General features: G+C 35.5%; 1 protein-coding gene and 1 long non-coding RNA gene across 8 annotated transcripts in view; both read left to right on the top strand.

Annotated features, from left to right (window-relative positions):
- The window catches only part of LOC122632890 (RNA-binding protein Musashi homolog Rbp6), a 583,922-nt gene that overhangs the window by 235,286 nt on the left and 327,744 nt on the right, over positions 1-20,892 (top strand). The window lies entirely within an intron of this gene.
- The window catches only part of LOC122632939, a 28,545-nt gene continuing 15,937 nt past the window's right edge, over positions 8,285-20,892 (top strand). The window contains exon 1 of the long non-coding RNA XR_006327975.1: positions 8,285-9,738. This is a non-coding gene — a long non-coding RNA (uncharacterized LOC122632939). The remainder of the gene's footprint in view (positions 9,739-20,892) is intronic.

Below are 20,892 nucleotides of genomic sequence, written 5' to 3'. Positions count from 1 at the left end.
CTTAAGAATTGAAATCCAATGATCTGTGACCATTTTAAATCGTCGTCAAACAATAATTGTTTAATTAGACTAGTAATGTTATTTAATACATTATTTATGGCAATGAGAAATAAGAACACCCTTAGAAGAGATCCTTGCGGCATACTATTTTCAATGGTATTGATTGAAAAAAAAATGTTGTTGACTCCGATTTGGATAACTTTTGCATGTAAAAAGTTATTCATTAAATTAAACTTGTTACCGATGAGTCCACGATTTCGTAAAATGTTTAATATTCGATTTCTTTAAATAATATCATAAACCTTTTTTATATCGAATCATACAATAATCAAATGTTATTGATTGAGAAATACATCGCATATGTTAGTCTATAGATTTATGGTCGTAGATGGAAAATCTCATTACAGGGGATTAATCGACCTTTTTTCAAATTCTTATTTTACATTAACTTTAGAATCTATAGTTAATGATATTTTCCATCAATTTGTATAGCATATTTGTCAGTATAATCGGACAATAATTATTCGGGTCAGCTGATGATTTACCTGGTTTTAAGATGGTTATAATTATGGCTTCATTTCAGTTTCCTGGAACTACATTGTGCATCCATATGTAGTTGATTAGAAAAAATATATAGTCAATGGTATTGGATAGAAGGATGTTTGGGATTCCGTCAAGTGCAGGATTAGTATTAGTGCATTTAGATCAGAAGTATTTTAATTTATTGGTGTGGAGAGGCATATTTATGACAAATATAGGAGGAGAGTCATGGTTAAAATATGGAGGATTGAATGAATGGAATAGCCTTTATCTTCTCTTCAAAAATTTGAAATTTCTTTGTGTAATTGTTACTAGCAATATTTTGAGATGTTAACACTAATATTTCGGATATTTCATATGCATCTGTATCTTCTTAATGATATTATATATTGAACTATTTTTTGAATCTTTAATCGCACTTTTTTTTCTAAACTTCAATGATCGTAACGTAGTAGTTAAGAATAAAACATATTTTAACCATAGTTATCTTTTACTATCTTTTATGATTTTACACGATATAGCTTCAGATTTTTTTAAATTCATGAGGTTTCTAAAAAATTTGTGTTACTATTTTTTAAAAATATACTTACAGTCTTTAATGGCACATAAGCATTGTTCACTCCATCATGAATTATATTTGATTTTGATATTATTGGAAATTTTTAATTTTAGAATAGCTAAGTCAGCTACTTTTTAAATAATTTCTATGAAGCTTTTAAGTGTTATGATTATTGAATCGACGGATTTGATTCTATAAGAGGGATTAAATTAGATAGTAATTTACGGTACATCGCCTAGTTGACTTTTCGAAATTTCCATCTTGGAGGGTTGTAAGTTTGGATGTTGAAACTCAGATGATAAATTATTTTGATCGAAATGTGGTATCTGTCATGAAGATCATTTGCTACACTCTATATGATACTTTGTACAATTAAAGGATTACATAGGGCTGTTGTATTAAAACAACCGAATAATATACTAAAGTGGGTGGAATCACTGGTATTTAAAAAGTAAAATGAATTACTTTTTCGGTGATAATTCTGTGTGTATCAATTTTCTCAGATTCCCACAGGAAGTCGTGGCTGTTGAAGTCGCCAAGGATGATGTATGGATTTGCTAATTAGTTTATTATGTGGGTAATTTCATATTCCTCTAGACGGTGGCTGTTTGGTCTGTATATGTTGCATATGTATAATTTTAAGAAAAAAGATATTTTGATGACTATAGTTTCTAAATTGGCTATGATCAAGACATCTTGTCTATGTATATGGTCTTTTATGGTTGTAGCATCCGCTCGCATGATTAGACGAGCGATTTTTTAAAAATCTAAGTAAATGTTTTTGAAATTCGTTTCCTGCAAATAGATTATTTCTGTTTGTAATTCATCGATTAATAATAGTTGCATATCTTACATATAAATGTAGAAACCGTTAAGATTCCATTTGATAATTTGATATAATATTGTTTTAGCCTGGTTTTCGTTTAATAATTCTATAGAATCACGATCCAAATCTGAGAAACAATTTAATGAAGATTTCATAGAGATAATCAACAAATATAATTAATACACATTGTTATTTCTTGTAACAATGGCGTAAGTCAAGATGATCAATTTTTGATCGATTTTGACGAATAAAGTCTCATTTTAAAAATGAAGATTTAGCGGAGGATTCCAACATATTACATTATTGTAAAAGCTTTATTTTTATTTAAAAAATATTTTTAAAATGCTCATCTTTTGATACGATTTTTTTTCAAAGAAAATAAAGCTTTTTGAAAAATTCGAATAAACGGTAATTTTATTTGACAGTCTTAATAAGGATTTGGATGTTTTCGTGATGTCTGGTTTAAAGAAGGTTTGTTTTTTGAAATTTATTATATGTGAAAACTCAAGTTTAGATATTTCGATTTGGAGACATGAATAATACCTTGGATGTCATTCTAATATTATGGTTATATATTAATGTATATATAATATTATAATATTATATAATATTATTGTATATATTTCCTATGTTTTCACAAGAGAGAAATGTTAGACAAGAAGATTCTTTGAAATAAATTAGATAAATTTCTAAATGTAGGTTTGATATTTTATGATTTTATCGATCGATAACATTTTATGATTAATTACGAAATTATTGGATGTAGTTTGTTAGGACATGTATATAATTAATTGCATCAATTATAATTCCCAATTCTTTACTTCCAAAAGTATTATCTATTGTTGCAGAAGCATAAAATTTTATAGAATTGTGTCTTTTTAAAATAATGAACTACCATATTAATATAAATATTACCTACCACAAAAAAATTATTGTTTTTAATAGTTATTGTCCTTAAGATTACATTTCGTTTATTATAGAAGATATTCTCATCGTAATTATTTTTTTGTCCTTTTCTTTTCTCATTCTCTCTTTGTTTTGCTTTGTAAATCAAGAGAGAAGCTCGATCCTTAATACGCTTGACTTGTTTACTGACCATTAAAGTGTATCTTTCAAATGTTGATTATTTCACGAAGATCATAAAGCGCACTTTAAATGGTTTATAGCCATTGAAAGATGACAATACAATGAAAATAGTCGCTTTCTACCTTATAATAGTTCCACACATCCAATGAAATCTGTTTACGACTTGGATCGACATAGCCCTTTACTATTTTACCATCGTTATATGCTGTTACATTGGAGGTAAAATATTCACTGTTATTTGCAATTATTAAATATCATATAAAACGAAATGGAATACGAAGTTAAACACACGATTAATCGTTTTCCCATAATTTTTATAACGCTTTTATCGTGTACCTATTTTTGGTTCACCTTTTTATCGGAAAATTCTATATGGTTTTCTAGATATCACGGACGAACGATTTGTTATACCTTATCGTGCGTTAAAATGAAAACAAAACGAACGCCGATATGGAAGTAGTATGAGAGAATTTAAATTCATCTCTCGATACTCGAAAGCAAATAGCCATTGAATAAGAAGAATTGTAAATATCGTATCGTTGTTTCTCGTTGATCGAATTTGAGACTCTTTTTTTCTGACAATTCCTTTTTCTCTGATATAAACTAGCACGAGCGAGTGAGAAAAACGGCTACATTCTCCTATCGACAGTCTCATTTCCTGATTCGAACTTATCAAGACAAATACACGCCGAACGTTCTTTTCTCTTTCTTTCTCAACGCTTTCAACAAGCTCTCGCGATCGGAAAATATCTGTAATGAACAAACTATCCGATTTGAGCCCCTCGCCATTTCGCTATCACCTCTTTCTTTCTCTTTCTTTTCTCAAAACCATCATCACGCTCTCGATACTCGCTATTCCCTATCGGTCGTTGCGAACTTTTCGATAACCAATCTCAATTTCGACGCGATGTGTCCGTTACGTGTTTCCTACGTTCTCTACCTCAATAACGAGAGCTTTCCTCCATCTCCATTTTTCTTCATCGTTTTCTTCATCCTTTTTTTCCCTTTCTCTCTCTCCCTCTCTCTCTCTCTCTCTTTCTTCTCTCACTCACTCACTCACTCACTCTCCTTTCTCTTGTTCTCCCAAGAATACATGTTATCATAGTAACATTTACTTAGAAAGAAAAGGATAGATTTTCTCCGAAGATAACTCAAGTTCGAGTTGTGTATTCGATTGCACGGAACTTTTTACACGAAAATCTCGACTTATTCACTGTCGGCCTCAACGAGTAGAAAAACAAACATCGACGTTATATTTTCAATTCTGATACTCAGTTCGATTCAATCCCTCGAAATCAAGTACTTATTAGGTTTGGGATATCACTTAAAAGAGACAATTACGAATCGTCATTCCATAAAAAGCAAAGGTTTATCTCGATGAAGTATAGAGATCAATTGTTACAACTATAATGTGTACACCTTCAGCATAACGATGCGTTTTATATATTTTAGGCGTCAGAGAGAAGTAGGAAAATCTAAAAAACAAGTACCCGAAGATATACAGGTACAAAGATTCTATTTTTAGTATGACGAAATTTAGAAATTTTTGGAAGACCATATTGATAAGGAGAAAAAGTAAAAAATGTATAAACGCACTAATAAGAAGGAAAAATAAAAAATAAGTACAGATGACACGCATAAATAACGTTTTAAAATGTTCTACAATTTAAAGGATAGTCGATTTCATATATTTTATTAGATTATACTGGAACGTGTATTGTTACAAATTGACTTTTACGAAAATTGTGGAAAATTTTATTGAAATTTGTTGGCAAATCAAGTTCGATAAACGTTTATTTTGTAGATTTTGATACACTTTTAAATCTTCTACAATATTATGGGTAAGTACTTTTAAACGATTATTATCAAGAAATGAATACTTCAAAAATGATCTATTTTATATATTTAAAAATTGGACGCATCTCTTACATGAAAGTTCTCGCTGTTCCGTTTAAGAAGATACTTATATATGTATCATTAATTTCACGGAACGAAGTACTCAATGTATCGTAATGAGCTATATGACCTAAGAAGAAAATTATCGTTCGAGCTCGAAACTAATGACGGTTCTTCCTCCGCTTTGGTGATTCGATAGAGAAGGTCTCATTAAAACTTCTCATCGTTGCGAACAAGTCGAGGAGAAAGAAGAAAAAGAAGATTAAAAAATCAAAAATTTTGACTTATTCATTTTCGGTTTCGACTCTTATGAACTATAGTCGATTCTATAGAGCACATCGTATTCGTCTTTAAATTTTGAATTAGAACTTTTTATTGATAAGATATTATCGATTAAAAAGGATGATGCATGCTACAAGAAAAAAAATCAAGTAAGAAAGAGAGAGAACCGTTCGGTTATCTTTTTCCATCAGGCAATCTGTTAATTCGACCGTAAATCGTCGTTAGCGGCAAATTTAGTTGAAACTTACTGGCGATAATTACACAGGTTTTGCAGCACATAGTAGCTACGACATAGGAAAGTACTCAGAGAAGAAGAAGAAAAAGAAGCGAGAATGAGAAAGATAAAACAAGTTCAGAGTAAAACTATCACGAGTTGCTCTCGAGAATAATTCTTGCTAGTGGACACTACTTCTGAGAGTAACTATTTAAGAGCATAGTTCAACTATCTGAAGGTAGCTGCTCATTCAAGAGTTTCTTACAATAGTTGCTCTCGAGAGTAGTATCAAATTTTGTATCTATTTCAGAGCAACTTTGAAAATGTTTAATCTCAGATAATCACTTGCGTTCTTGACCATAGTTTATTATCACGAAGAACTCTCAAAAGCGTGTTTTGGAAGAAATATATAGGATCTGTTTTAGGATAAATGTGTACCTACATACATCTGTTCGTTACTGAACTTACTTCTTATATTATTATTAATAAAGAAGATCTTATATTTTTTTCGTTCTTTTTTACAGTAATTTTTATGTTGCTACTCTCCGATAGCTCTCAGAATAAACTTCTTAAAATGAAATTTGTATTTCCAAGAAAACTCTCCAATAGTAACATTTCTGTGTTTCCATTTCAGAGCATGCTACAATCGCTGTCAGATAGTTGAACCATCCTCTCAGAGGGTTACTATCAAACGCAGTATCTACTAGCAAGAAATACTCTCAAGAGAAACTCGCGATAGTTTTACTCTCAAATGGACGCCTGCCTTTAAGATTGTAGTAAGAGAGAAAGAAAATATAGCAGAGAGAAAGAGAGAGATGGCTCTAGCGAAGTAGAATTTATTAGGCGATAAGCACCCCGCAACTTTCTTCCCTTACGATCGTCATTCTTTATCAGCCCACTCGTGGCCAACACCAGCGTATCGAGGACGGCATACTAGGCTTTATGAATCGAGATTATTAAGGTCCTTCCTGGATCGTAGATCTTCCTTGTCTCTCTCTTTCTCCCTCGTTCTTTAGTTTTCTTTTTTCTTCTTCATTGTTCTGTCTTACTGATCGCCTATGAAAATGTCGTGTTAGAGAGTTTCCAATCTTTCATCTTCGTATACTTTGACGAGATAAAAGTCTCCCATGAACGATTTAAGCTATTACCTAGCATTTTTCGAATCAATCGTTTCTTTATTGACTCACCATTATGAGATTTACATAATAAAGGAAAAAAAGAATGAAACTTCGAACGTATATAATGTAAGAATACAGAGATGAGGAAATTAATATAAAAATTAATACTGATTTATGAAAAGAATGGCTTTATTTAAATAAAATTCAAAACTTTACTAAACAAATTAAATTAGCGATATGCTCTTGGTGAAAATCGCAAACAAAATCTTTCAGCCTCGCATTTGTTCTTCTAGATTCGCTCGCTCACTCGCACACATATGTGTAATTACATACATACAGTGTCTTTTTTATTTTAGCTAAACTCAAATGCATTTCCGATATTTTTTTCTGCTGACGCGCGTCGCTAATGAAACAAAGTACTTGGTACTGGTCCTGTTAAAACACTATCCGCGTTTACAGTAAATAATTTTAATAAAAGAATTATTAAAACTGGAAACAAATAAAATAGGTAAGTCGTTTTTTCAAAGGCAGTTGAAACAAAGACAGTTTAGCTTGTTTTTTCAAAGACAGTTAAAAATTATGACGAGGCGTACGATAGATGAATGTAGACTAGGTAGTTTCTGAAAGTCGTAAACGCATTTGAGAGATACGATACGAGGGTTTTGAGTAATTTATCAGCGCACCTGATGGGTGTGCGTGGGTGGTAACGTTGTACGATCTCGTTATGGTGAGTTCTATGGTGTCGGTTCTTCTAGATACGATGCTAGCTCTTATCGGCTCGGTGGGGGGTTGAAAGGCGATCATCCGAGCAGTGCTTCCTTTATAATATAGCTCCAAAAGGAAATTCGTCGATCGATCGCAAGGCCGACATGCCGAGAACGAACCGCTATCTACGAGCGATCTAATTTTTATCAGTAAATAAAAGAGTGTTCAGGTTTTCGTACAACTATAATAATAATTAAGAATAGGATTATAGAATTATCGTTATTTCTTTTGTCTTTTGGTATCGAATTAACGTATACACGCGTCAAATAAGAGTGCAATAATCTTAGAGTTTTGTTGGATCAGTCGTTTGAAGCATTCTTCTTAGTGAAAGTACTCATTTGCGGATGTAGGCTCCGAAAGAAAAGGAATCACAGAAGATTCCTGGCTCGCACAATGCCTTTTCTCTTCTGCACATTCTCGCTTACTCTATAGTCTTCCTTCTTCTCTCTTTGTTCAATTCCGTTCGACTGTGTTCCATGTTTCGTGGCAGGAACACGCGATTCCCGCGTTAACTCCCGTAGGGCACAGCGGGTATCCTCGTACGGACTCGCATTAATCCACCTCTGCATCCTTCTCTTTCTTACATACCTTCTTTCTCTTTCCCTCGAGCTCCTTATCCCTCTTCCTAGCGATCGAACACACACTTGTTCGTGCTATCTCGAGGCCGTAGAAACTCACGCGTAGATTCCGCGCTATCCACCCTTATTTATTCTTCGATCAGCTCGAAAGCTGGCACGACGCTTAATGAGCCACACACGTACCGGACATTAAATTCAACCTCGAGGAAATGAAGAGTTTAACGCGGGCAAGGACTCTCACTTAGAACACGCACGGACGCGCTAGAAAAATCTCCCTTCTCATTAGCATCCACATAGCCTTATCTATCTCGCTTTAAAATTTGTTTCTTCTTTTGTTTTTCATTGTTTTCATCTTTTTGTTTTAAAATCGTGTCAGAGAAAAGCTGCATATCTTTTGACGAGTTTAGAGCAGGAATTTCCGTGATAATCGCGATTGTATCAATTATTGAGAATTACGCTCTTATGAGGTGCGTTCGTAAAGAAAACGAGAGAAAAAAAGAAAATTTTATGAACATACGTTGGACCATTTTCACGATCGGAAACTATTTAACGATGCGCCTTTACGACGCGAACCTGTAACATCAGCTATTATATGGCGTGCCGCTCGTGCGCGCGCGCGTGCTCACGAGTACAGACATACGTTACAAAATCGTAAATTCTTACGACTACTTCGTCTTTTGCAAAACGACTGTGCGCTGCCAGTGATTTGTCCATTTCGACGACAACGACGACATCTTTTAAATGGGCTCATAAAATAAATAACAATGTCGATCGTACCTATTTTATTTATTTTTTTCGTAGTTCCTATTATTTACTTCGTGATTTCTTCATTGTAAGTTTTATAGAAAAAATACTTTTTCTATTTCTTTTATAGTCATATTTTGAAATGTCAAACGTTTGAATATCAAAACGACACTTAGGCAGCTTAACCCGATTGGTTTTTGCTCGTATTTCGTTGTTAGTCGTTGAGTGGACGCTTGCACCTTTATAAATCATCGACTCGGTACTTAATCGCCTGGAATTCGGGCTGGACGTTACCACGAGATACGTAGAGCTTTTGCATGAAATCTCGGCAATTTCGAATATTTCGTAATCCTATTTTAATCCCTTAAGCACAGATTTTCCATTCCTATTTTCGTATAGACGAATCGCTTGGGCGGTCGAGACACGACGCGTTCTCCTCTTGAATCTCCTCCCTCTTTATCCTCTTCCATCTCTTCTCGTTATGTCTGCAAGCTCTTACGAAGCTAACACCTGTGACCGCGATCCGTGGCTCGTATATCGGCGATTTGGGAGAATTTCTATTTAGAAGCACGATATTAATAAGCGGCATCAACGCATTACCGCTTCACCAGTTATGCCTCCCTCGTTCAGCCCGTCTCCTTGAAAATGCTTAAAAGCGTTCGTCTCAAAGCTTGTAATTGAGTCGAGGAAAATCAGGATTCTGGATGAGAAATATACCTAGACGTCTATAAAAACGTGGCAATTTGGCGCGTCTCGAAAACACCTGACAAAATGCATGAAGATTCATTTCGTGAATATGCTTATACATGTATCTACATATACGTTGAGCATCATTGAGCGAATCACAAGCAAGTAGCGTCCGTAGGAAATTTAATGGGCGTGTTTAACGTGGATAAACCACGATATTCGTCTCTTTCTCCAAATCTTTAGGATCATTTCTAGTCGAGGAATCGATCAAACGTAAAATATGAACCGTACTTTTTTTAATTTCAAACCGGAAATTTTTTAATTAGAAGATCGATTCGTGTGACATTTACGTAAAAAGAAAAGTTATTAATTTCGGGTTGGACGAAGTCTCTCGTTCAGTTAAGAGCCGAGTGTACTTGGGTCTCGAGACTTAACCGTAGCCGGTACGTTTAAACATTTTGATTGCGATCCGTAGCTGTAACAGTAGTACGCTAGACACGAGAAGAGCAAGCTGGTTAAGCCAATGCTATTGTCCAGTGACTCGACACACGTACATATGTACATACGTACGGTTTACGCGTGGAAGCAGAACTATCCTGGCGCGTCCTGACGTTTGCACACTAACTCGCACTCGATCGCTCATTCGTTCGTTCGTCGCATTCCCTTTTCGGCGAGTATACGTACGCGCTTGCTCGTATGTGCATTCGCCCTCGCGTGCACTCGCGTGCATCGGAGTCGCCTAGTGTACTGGATGGATTGCCGGCGAGCGTTGTTAAGTTAGTTCTCCGTGTTACGTGTTGCTGTCGAGGGAGTAGTTCTGCTAATTAAATTGCCTGGGAGGTCCGCTTTTCTGCGGGGTGGTGAGGAAGAGAGGCAGAAAAAATAGTGGAATTTGGAGCTGGACATTGGTGAGAGAGAGTGATAGGTCACGGAGAAACTCGTGCGTGGAACGTCCATCGCCGGGGAAATTTCGATTAAACGGCCGCGTTCGTTTCCATCCTGACCAGAATGATAGCGAGAGAGAGAGAGAGAGAGAGAGAGAGAGAGAGAGAGAGAGAGAGAGAGAGAGAACGAATAAAGTGCGGAATAAAAAGCGTCGAATAAATTAACGTCAAGAAAACACGTTGAACGAAATGATCCTCTTGGTCTTATTTTTAAAGGGATCGAGCGAAAATCATCCCGCCGCGAAAAATCACGAAAGCGACTGCTGAAGGGCAGTAGTTCGTCTATATTTGTGATATTGACCCGACCCATTCCTTGTCCCTTCTCTCTCGTATTCCTTTTCACCAACCTTCCACTTTATATCTCGTTCTCGGTCCCACTCGTACGAGCCAGCTTCATTGTATACAGTGACGCGTTTAATTACGTGTGACACGAACTAACAAACCGACTATTTTGGTTTCTTTGGTGTCACGTAACCTATATACCGCTTTACATAGATTTATTATCAACTGATTTTGGCGCCATCTCTCTCCTTCCCTCTCTTTGTTTTACATTTTAATCTCACAATTTTCTTTGCCTCCCTGATCCATCGTCTTTTTTTTACGAGTTTTCCACTCTGTTAACTCACCATACTTAAATTATCGTAAACCAATCAGCAAGCTTTTAATTACGCCCGCACTTAGTTATAGCAATCTGGCTCGAACCATCCTCCGCACAGCTTCGCCAAGCCCTCTTCACGGTACGCTGTGGAATTTTATCGTCAATAAACAGCGAATAATTTTGCATCGGTAGCGGTTCTCCATTGGAACAATGTGCTTTCGTGTCATGAACGATTAGCATTAAGTGGTTTACGAGTCAGTACCTACTTTCAATCATAACGATTTTAACGCGACACATTTAATACCACTTTACCTTTGGCTAGCTTTGTTTATAGAATGACGGTATTAGATAAGCCTTTGCCTTTTTGCTCTTCTCTTTTTCCTTTTCTCGAGTTCAACGCACAACGCGACTGGACACATTGACTATTCAAAAATTTATGTTCTGTCGACCGATTATTTGATTTATTACGCGCGTGCTAAAAATAGAAGTTGTCGTTGGAGTTTACGATAACGATAAATATTTCGTTTACGGCGACAGTAAAAAATGGCGTCGTCATTTTCATTGCGAACAACGTAACATTAATCAAGCGTGTATCGTCGGAGATGTTGGAATTTTTACGATAAAAATCATTTCGGCCGGTGCGAAGGAATGTTACAGTTTTAATGAATTTTACGTGACCTTTTCTATGTTAAAAAATATCACCGCATCGACATATGCGTCGAAGTGTACTTATACAAAATTTGGAGCCAATTAGTTAAGCGGGTCAAGAGATATGAATTTCATCCGGCTTTACACTGCAAATAATTCATCTACTGTGAGACTCTTCGATTACTTTACGATGGTAAACAAAAGTTACAACTTCGAAAGCTATATTGTTATCGAGATTTCTTTGTTTTGTAAAGTCGAATAATCCTCAATTTTAGTTTTACATATCCGATATGTTATGCTACTAAAGCGAAATTCAATTGGAAAAATCGAGGATATTGCTTGCAAACGCGATGGCTTTTTCTCCTCGGATAATTTTATAAATTATACGTTGAAAACAAACGTCCTCTCGGTCGGCGATAAATTTTCGTCGGTGTATGTACAACGAAAAGGCAATTTCAACAGTTGAAAACTTCACTTTTGCTTTAGTAAAAAAGCGAGTAATTCCGAATTCATATACAACTCGTTGCAGCATTTTCTATTGAATTCAATATCGGATGGATATCGCTGCAGACAAATTATACGCGGTAACGCATTCAACTCCGACAGGGTGCAAACTTTTTTTCACTCTACGATAGTAATGCCTAGAGGGGTCGATACGGTCGTGTGTCAACGATGGGCAAACAATCCGAACGGACCAATGCAGCCAGACGTACATCGGTTTCGTTTCTTCTCTCTTTTCTTCTCTCTCTTCCTCTCACTCACTCTCTCTCTCTCTCCCTCTCTCTCTCTCTCTCTCTCTCTCTCCTATATCTTCATTTTTCTTTTTCTCTTTTTATTAACCAGTTTTTACCGATTCTGCTCTTCCTGAACGGTGTAGATATGAGATAGAACATCTAGCATGCCACGAACGTCGTCTCTACCGCGGATTTATGACGAAATTGTTAAACGACATTTAAAAACTTCGACAGAATATATCACAACATCGTTCTTTTTGTTTTTTCTACGATTATTAAATTTATGCTCCAAACTAGGATTTTACAGAACGATTAAAGCATTTCAACTGAGACATTACGATCATCCCTGATCGCTTATAACATAATTCTCATTTTATATATAACATAAGGTTATTTAATAGTGTATTTTTTTTTAACATTAAGTGCATAGCCTAGTTATTGTCTTATCAGAGTTTTTATCTAGACAACAACCATAATTCTATTAAAAGGAAAAGGGAACACAGGAAAAAGCGAGATATCGACCAACGTATCATAAACGATGCTTATTGCGGTAATTGTCGTGCCCATTAACGAGCTACATTCGTATAGAATCGTGAAACCGAAGTGCGCGTTGCAGTCAATCGATGACGTCATCGGTTCCCGAGGTTTCGGTCAATCAGCCAGTTGAACGTTACGTCAGAATCGTAGCAGTCTGACTGGGGATAATCAGATTACCTTACCGATTCTGATTACCGACGTTAATTAGAGAATAGCGATGATGCGTTGCGTGGTCGAGAGCTTTCGGTTCCCGATGCTCGCTCCTCCTGGGCGCTAGCCTTCCATTTTGCGGAACTTAATTATCCGATTAGTCTAGCTACGAAGCGTTGCTGTATTGCCATCTCTCTCTCTCTCTCTCTCTCTCTCTCTCTCTCTCTCTCTCTCTCTCTCTCTCTATCTATCTATATCTCTATCTATCTCTCTCTTCCTGGATCCTCTTGATTCTCTCTGTAGCATTCATCTGTAACATTCTCTCGTATCTGACACCGGCTACCACTACATCCACCTGATATCGACACCAACGTTGGCTCAACAACCCTCGCAATCCTCTTCTCATTCCAACTCTTTCTCTTATAACCCCTGCTAGTATATAGATCGTTCTTCTTTCTATCATTCACCCCTTTTCCTTTCGTGCGCGGTACCTACACCTTCGTTCGTTCGTCGGAATTCGGTTCGAAAAAAGGGTGCCAGGATCTACGTGCGACAATCTTTCAGAAAGACTACCGAGTGCCATTCAACGAACGTACCTAATTATTCTTACGGCCGACGCATTACTCGACCCCTCAGAGAAAGAAAAAGAGTTTTCGAAAATGCGCCCTCGGAGGGTGTAGCGAACGTTCCGAAGTTACCTTCATGGATTCAACGGATAAACGCGGCGTTCAGGGAGAAAGTCCGGAAGAAATCATAAAATGAATATAAAATGTAGTTTAATTAAATTAAAATTTCATCTAGTGTAGAAAAAGAGACGAGGAAACTATTATAATATAAAAACCTTAATATAAAACTTATAAATTTATCTAGAACAATTTTATAAATAATAATAATAATAATAATAATAATAATAATAATAATAATAATAGTAATAATGATGATAATAATAATAATAATAATAATAATAATAATAATAATAATAATAGTAATAATGATAATAATAATAATAATAATAATAATAATAATAATAATAATAATAATAGTGATAATAATGATAATAATAATATTCATTATACAAGTTATACTCTTTAGTAAAGTAATTAGAGATTAATACACAAGAAAACTGGAATAAATTATTTATGGTGCGAAATTAGAGTTGAGTTATATATTACAATTTTCGCATGGTTTTAAAAAAAATGAACGAATCGCAAGAGAAGTGAAATAGATGAGCGAAGTACTTGGCCTGGTTAAAATATGATCGATACAATTGTTTGTGATAATATTAATTATTAATATATTGCACTGTCAAGCATGTATGTAACTTAATCATTTATAACATATAGAATATATTGCACACGAGTCGTTTGATAGAGAACCATTTATTCATTAAAAATTTTCTAATCTATTTTATAACTAATATTTCCGAATATATCTATACTTTTCATCCGAATATAAAGAGCACTAAACAAAATTTCATCTGCATTAGACAAAAATAGTAGGAGTTATAAGGAAATCACAAACAGACAGATGTTTATTTTTATATTAATAATGTACTAAGATGCGAATAGTTAAGAACCCTAGATTCAAAAATATAAAGGTAATTATTCATAATTTTGGAGACAAACATTAAATCACATATAAGTCTACGCTATTTTAGAATGAATAAGAAAGTGAAAAGAAGCTAAAAGTGATTCGTAGTTACAGTAAATTTTCAGAATAGACGTTGATTTTTTACGAGATAAAAAATAAGAATTTATGTTGGACTTTTTCTATGGGATAAGTATAGATCTGATAACGGTGGTTCCAAATAGACAAATATAATATTAAAGGTGTAGAAGTAAAAAAGCGAAATACAGAATTTTGAATATTTTGGTATTATTAAAATTTGATAGCTTTTCATAATGAAACTGAAAATTTTTTAAATCAAAAAAATAATGTTTGTAATGTTCCGTAAATAATATGGTAGGAGTAAATGTGACTCTAAGATTTTTTACAATGATATCGTTTAAGATAATATTACCAATTATGATGGAAACGTATAATATTACATTTGGATACGTTTCAACTGATATGATTAAATTTACCCTAATTAGTGATGTTTGTTAGGTCTTTTTATAGATTTAAAGCATCTAGAAAATATATAATTTTATGAACTATTTTCAAGTTATTAGCGTGAAATTAAAACAATGTCATCGATAAATATATTGATTAAATGAGGATTCAAATGAGAGCCTTTCCTAGTACGCCATGTGGGACATTGATCTTTCTAGTATATGTATTCAGTCTCTGAGATAGCTCGATAGCTCGATAGCTAGGATGGTATATTTATATTATGCTGAGGGAGTTTAATTTAGTTTATTATGATTTTATGGTTAACAGTGTTAAAAGCTTCATGAAAATCTGTATATATAATTTCAACCTGGTAACCATTTTTAAATTTATCCGCAATGCAATTGATAATAAATGTGAAATTAGTAAAAATAAAATGATTGAGAATGAAGCTATATTGCTATCGTAAATAATGAGTCCTTTAGTAAAGCGATAAGAGTTTTTCTGCTATTAATACGTGTAATATTTTGAGACTGGACGATAATCGGCAATATGGGATTTATTGCCGGACTTGTAAATAAACTTATAATGAGCCTGGATTTCCATCTTGTGGGAAGTGCGTTTCGAAAGAGATAGGTTAAAAATAATCTAAGAAACGGGTCGTTAAAGGGAGAAAACACTCGGTCTTCTAGCTTACACAATTTAATCCGAAAGTAAAGTTGACAGTAATAAATCAACTTCAATTTCTTAAATCTCATTCGATGAATATACATCTCGTTTTTAAAGGCGGCTAATTAATCACAAACCAAATAAATTATAATATATAACAATGAGTTATAATAAGTGAGTTATAATTATGATAATGAGTTATAATAAAATACATATTCGCTCATCGTTACTAACAATTTAAACCTTTTCGTTTCTCTCGAGATCTTTTCCGTTACAATCTTTGTTTCGTGATCACGGTACAATCATAATGATTCATATCTTCAAGCAAGGAGAAAGCTTTCATATTTGTTTAAATGCTTTAGAACACTTACACTCGATCGTGTTCTCCGATTCTTTGCATATCCAAGAAAGAAGAAAACAAGGCAAATAGAAGCTTGAGGCGGCTGGAAAAGCAAGAAAAGGAGGAGGATGAAGTAAAGGATGCTTGTAAGAAATAATTGAAATGTCGGTTGGTTTGATTCATTTCTCGCGGCTTTTCTTCTCATTTCATGCAGAGTCTCGGCGCCGATTGGGCGAGGAGGAACTACTCCTTCGAAATTCTACGACGTCTTTCGTAAGGAAAAGGATAGAAGAAGAGTGGAGGAGGCGAAGAAGATTGGAGAAAGAGAGTTAGATGAGAGGGGTGGAAGTAACGAAAGATGGAAGAAGGACGAAGACAGAGGTCGCGGGAGATCGCGCGATAGGGCATGAGAAACGTCAAAGGCTACGGTATATCAGATTGGACGAGACATTCTGGCTCTATAGGAACGTACTTATCCGATTGGCTCCGCGATTCAACCGTGTCAGCTTCTTCTATCTATCGTGTGCGACGTATACCACTACCATCACCTCTTTCTCTCTATCTTTCTCCTTTCTTTTCTTTTCTCTTTACACCACCCACCGTGCGCCGATTCTACTCCCTACCAACTTTCATATCAGATAGGATTTGAATTTCTTTAAAATAAAGAACCTCTCGGTGGCAGCGCCAATGCGGCGCATCCTGCCGCACGTCTTTTATTTGCGAGATGGGCCGCGTTTCACGACATATAAATACGTACAAATACTCACAAACAGATACCTACAATATAAATAGCAAAGTTTTCTGCGGACTCTCGCTAGTGCCACTTTGGAAAATTAAGTATCGTTTGCCGTACTAACGTCGAATGGTATCCCAGTGACTTTCTTGCACGATGTTTTCATTTCATTGAAAGCGCGTATTTTAACTTTCTTGAGATTATGGTATGCGAAAGGTATTTTTTATTACACGTTTCGTATTCAAGGATTTACGTGAACTCTCTATCTTTTTCTTTCTTACCGTACGCGTATTTTCTTATATTTACACGTATACGGCCAAGGAACACGAATAGAAAATGTTTTGTTAGCGGTGCGTAGGTTCTATAATAATTCTTCAAGTGAAGGTACGAATGTATAAGTTATCTCTACAAAAGTGGAATATTATTTCGGATCGTTATACGATATTCGTGAAGATCGGAAAAAATGGGACGAGAGGAAGATCGAGATAAGAAGATTTTCACAATTTATTTGCGATTTCCTTGCTATTTCAAGATCTCGAAGGATTCCAAACATTAATATAGGAAACGTCGGTTTTCGACTTAAACATATTTTTATTGTGGCAGGTATCTTAAGAGACTACGAAAGAATGAAAACTCTGAATTTTTGGATAGTATAATTAATTACACGCTCGATATACGGATACTCAAATTCGAATTCAAATACCAGCCCAGCGAGAATCCATTTTTTCGTATGCGTATATTATTCAAATGACGTGTATTCTCTGCGACAGAGCTTTTGAAATACAAGAACACCGTCATTATAAAGGCTATAACTAATCAATGGACGGTTACACGACGTTTCAATAGATGTTTTCAACGATCGTAAACGGCAGCACAGCGCTCGGGAACGTTTTCATTAAGCAAGATAATCTGTTTATTGCCGTTACAACGATACATCGTTGCGAGCTCGTGCGTCATAACCTACCGAAAGCCATGAAGCTCTCTCCGCTCTTTCTCTCTCTCACATGGTTTCAGTCAACTCTCGCGAACCTTGGCCAAACCGGTCATGAATAGTGCATGGTGGTGGTGTTCAGGGTGATACACGGATGCTGCACCTCTATATTCGCTATAGCATAGAGAGCAAGTCGGCCAGCTCTCCCTCTCTCCTTCTCTCTCTTTCCCTCTCTCTCTCTCTGTCTCTCTCTCTCTCTCCTCACATCGTGTGTGAGTACAGAGCGAATTGAATAGTGGACGTCATGTAATATACAGGATGTCCCACATGTTCCACCACGCGTCACGTCGTTTCGGCTCGACATTATTTATGACTGCGAGTATGGATACGCCGAGAGCTCCAACTTCGCCCTGCTCCTCACCTTGCTTTTCGATCCACTCTCCTTACTCTTCTGTTTCGTTTTCTATCCTCTCGCGTTTCTCTTTGCTTCGTTATAAAGCATAAATACTCGCACATGAATCTCTCGTATGTTAGGAAGCACACTATGTATGCGCTCTTCTGTTTTCTTGAGGTAGGCGTCCATTTATCGGTGACAGACGCAACGCACGCATCGCGCGGATCATATTTATTTCATGTACTGCATTCGGATTATTCGCATTTTCGAAACGTCGATGCTATCGACAGACGTAGTTTCCAAGGGAAGTACTCCCAACGCCAAACGAAAAAATACATTATAGTCGAAAATCCCGAATGTGAATGTATCACGCACAATTTTGAATAACATAATCAGTACACATCGAACGTATCGCAATTTTGATTTCTTGTGAAATTCTTATCGACGATTTCCGGATTCATCTGATTCATATGTTGCAAATAAGCGAACGCGATCTTATGGAAAACAATGTAAAGAATACTATAATACAATCCATGTGCGATACGTCTATTGTCGATAAATGAACGCTTGCCTTTAAAATCCAATATACAACCGTGCCGTGGTCATTCAGTGAACATTGTATGAACGTTAGTTATGTATATATTATACGTATATATTTTATATATTTTACATATATATTTTATATGTATATATCATATATATACATACATATATATATATATATATATATATATATATATAACCGTGCTATAGCTGTCCGTGTCGGAACACATATACGATCGGAGACTATCCAAGTGTTACAGTATCTGAAGGTTATGAATACGCTTCTAAAAATTAATAGCGTCATGCATGGACGACACACGTTCAAACACATTTATACAAGCTCGATCTGTAGCCATGCCCCTCTATGATCCGACTAGAAAATAGAGAAAATATCGATGGTTACCAAATTGACCGAAGGACGTCCGGGTCACGAATGATGACGAACACGGCACGGATAAGGTATAAACTGTTATATATAAAACTACAATAACCAATTCGGGTCTGGTTGTATATAAATAAACCTTTATTCGGCGTTACATTCTACATTCAAATATGAATCGTATTTCTTGAAACTGTTTGTTTACTACCACCTCACGACCCTACCTTCTCATAAAATCTCGAGTGATTTATATATTTCGGCTGGTTGATACATCTAACTCGTTCCTTGTTTAATGACCCATTCTATATTTTCTTTCATGTTTTGCCACTCGAGAGGATTTCCCGTAAACTATACGTTCCTTTCTACTAGCTGTTGTTTGCGTTCGATAGAAATATTCCTTTCCATTTGTTTCGATTTTTTCAATGCGTATAAACCGTTTGTTTACACGTCCCTATTCGTCGTGTCGACGTTAACACATTTTATCGCGAAGTCGATTTCGCGTCAAACTAAGTTCATTCGTCGAGGTCGACGTTCTAAGAACAAACAAAATTCTTCGTTTCGTTCCGTTTCTCCCTTCGGTCTCGATTACTCGATTCTTTTGACAATAGGAATTCTTGCATGAGCCTTTTCCAATCCCCAAGGCTAACGCAACTTCAAAGAACCATCGAGTTTCCCCTTTCTGCTTGAGATTTGCCTGCGGGAAAATCGAAACCTTCGCGCCTGTTCTCTGCTCGATTCACTTTCGTGACACAAAACATAAGTCTTCGTTGGTATATCGCCCGTTACATACTTCACGGCGCATACGATTGTCCCCGATCGAAAGAGGACTCGACGCTTTTTCGCCTTCATCGAATACTTTGTTCTCTTCTTTTTTCGTGAACTTCGTCAATTTTCACCGGTGAGAAAAATCCATATTTTTAAGTACGTAAAATCGGTATGAAAAATTCTTAAAAAATCTTAAAAAAAAAAGAACAAAATCGAAGCTTTACGACGAGAATTTGCGATAAGTCTTTTGAAAATTTCTGAACAAGAATGCGTTTTATTTTTTCATTAAATTTCAGAATTTTGTTAACAAAGACCTGTCTTATCTTTTAATCTCTTTTTTATCCGAGGATTAATTTAAATCGACGTTCGTGGCTTATAACAGCGATGGATGAATTTTTGTCTTTCTTTGCCTGAATTTTTTGTAGGTACGTATGTTAGCACAGCATCAGTACACGCGTCTTTTATTCTTCGTGTTTGCTGCGCTGAATCATTAATCGGCATAACGTTCGTCAAGCTCATTATCGCAGCAAGTTCGCGCTGCGGCTTTCATTTCGTTCGACAACCGGAAATTGTGTGCGTTGCGATGAATAATTACGTGCGTCTTCGATATACACGTCGCGTTGAGGGTGCTTCTTTATTCTTAGAAAAAAGAAAAAGAAACCGAACGTCGATAAAATTTGAAGCAACAGCGATACTTTAAAACATGATATTTATGGTCGAATCACATATTTAAAAAGATTTGTGTTGACTGTAATCAAAAATTTCCAATATTATTTTGAATACGATTTTTTACGTTTAACGAATATTTAATGGTCATATTAAAAAAAAAATCTCAGTTGATTCGCAGAAATCTCGGGGAAGTAACAAAGTTGTTAGCTATAATTAACTTCATGAAAGTAATTATCAATTAGAATCACGAAGAGATATTATAAAATTTACAACTAACCGAAAGTCATGAGCTGCTTTTGTTTCCATATGCCCGATACAATTAATAAAATATTAAAATATTTCATTAGCTGTATTCGCAAATAGAAACGGAAGAAATAGAATCAAAATGTGAAAGGATACCGCACGCGTAAATCCGACTGTAGGAGCGGGTAAAGTTGGAGGTTCAAACTGGTCAACTACTATCTCTTTGATATTACAATGCACGACGGGATATCGTGTTGGAACGAAATCGGCT

Source organism: Vespula pensylvanica, chromosome 1 (genome assembly GCF_014466175.1).
Source record: "Vespula pensylvanica isolate Volc-1 chromosome 1, ASM1446617v1, whole genome shotgun sequence".
NCBI lineage: Eukaryota > Metazoa > Arthropoda > Insecta > Hymenoptera > Vespidae > Vespula > Vespula pensylvanica.
This window is presented reverse-complemented; position numbering and strand designations above follow the sequence as displayed.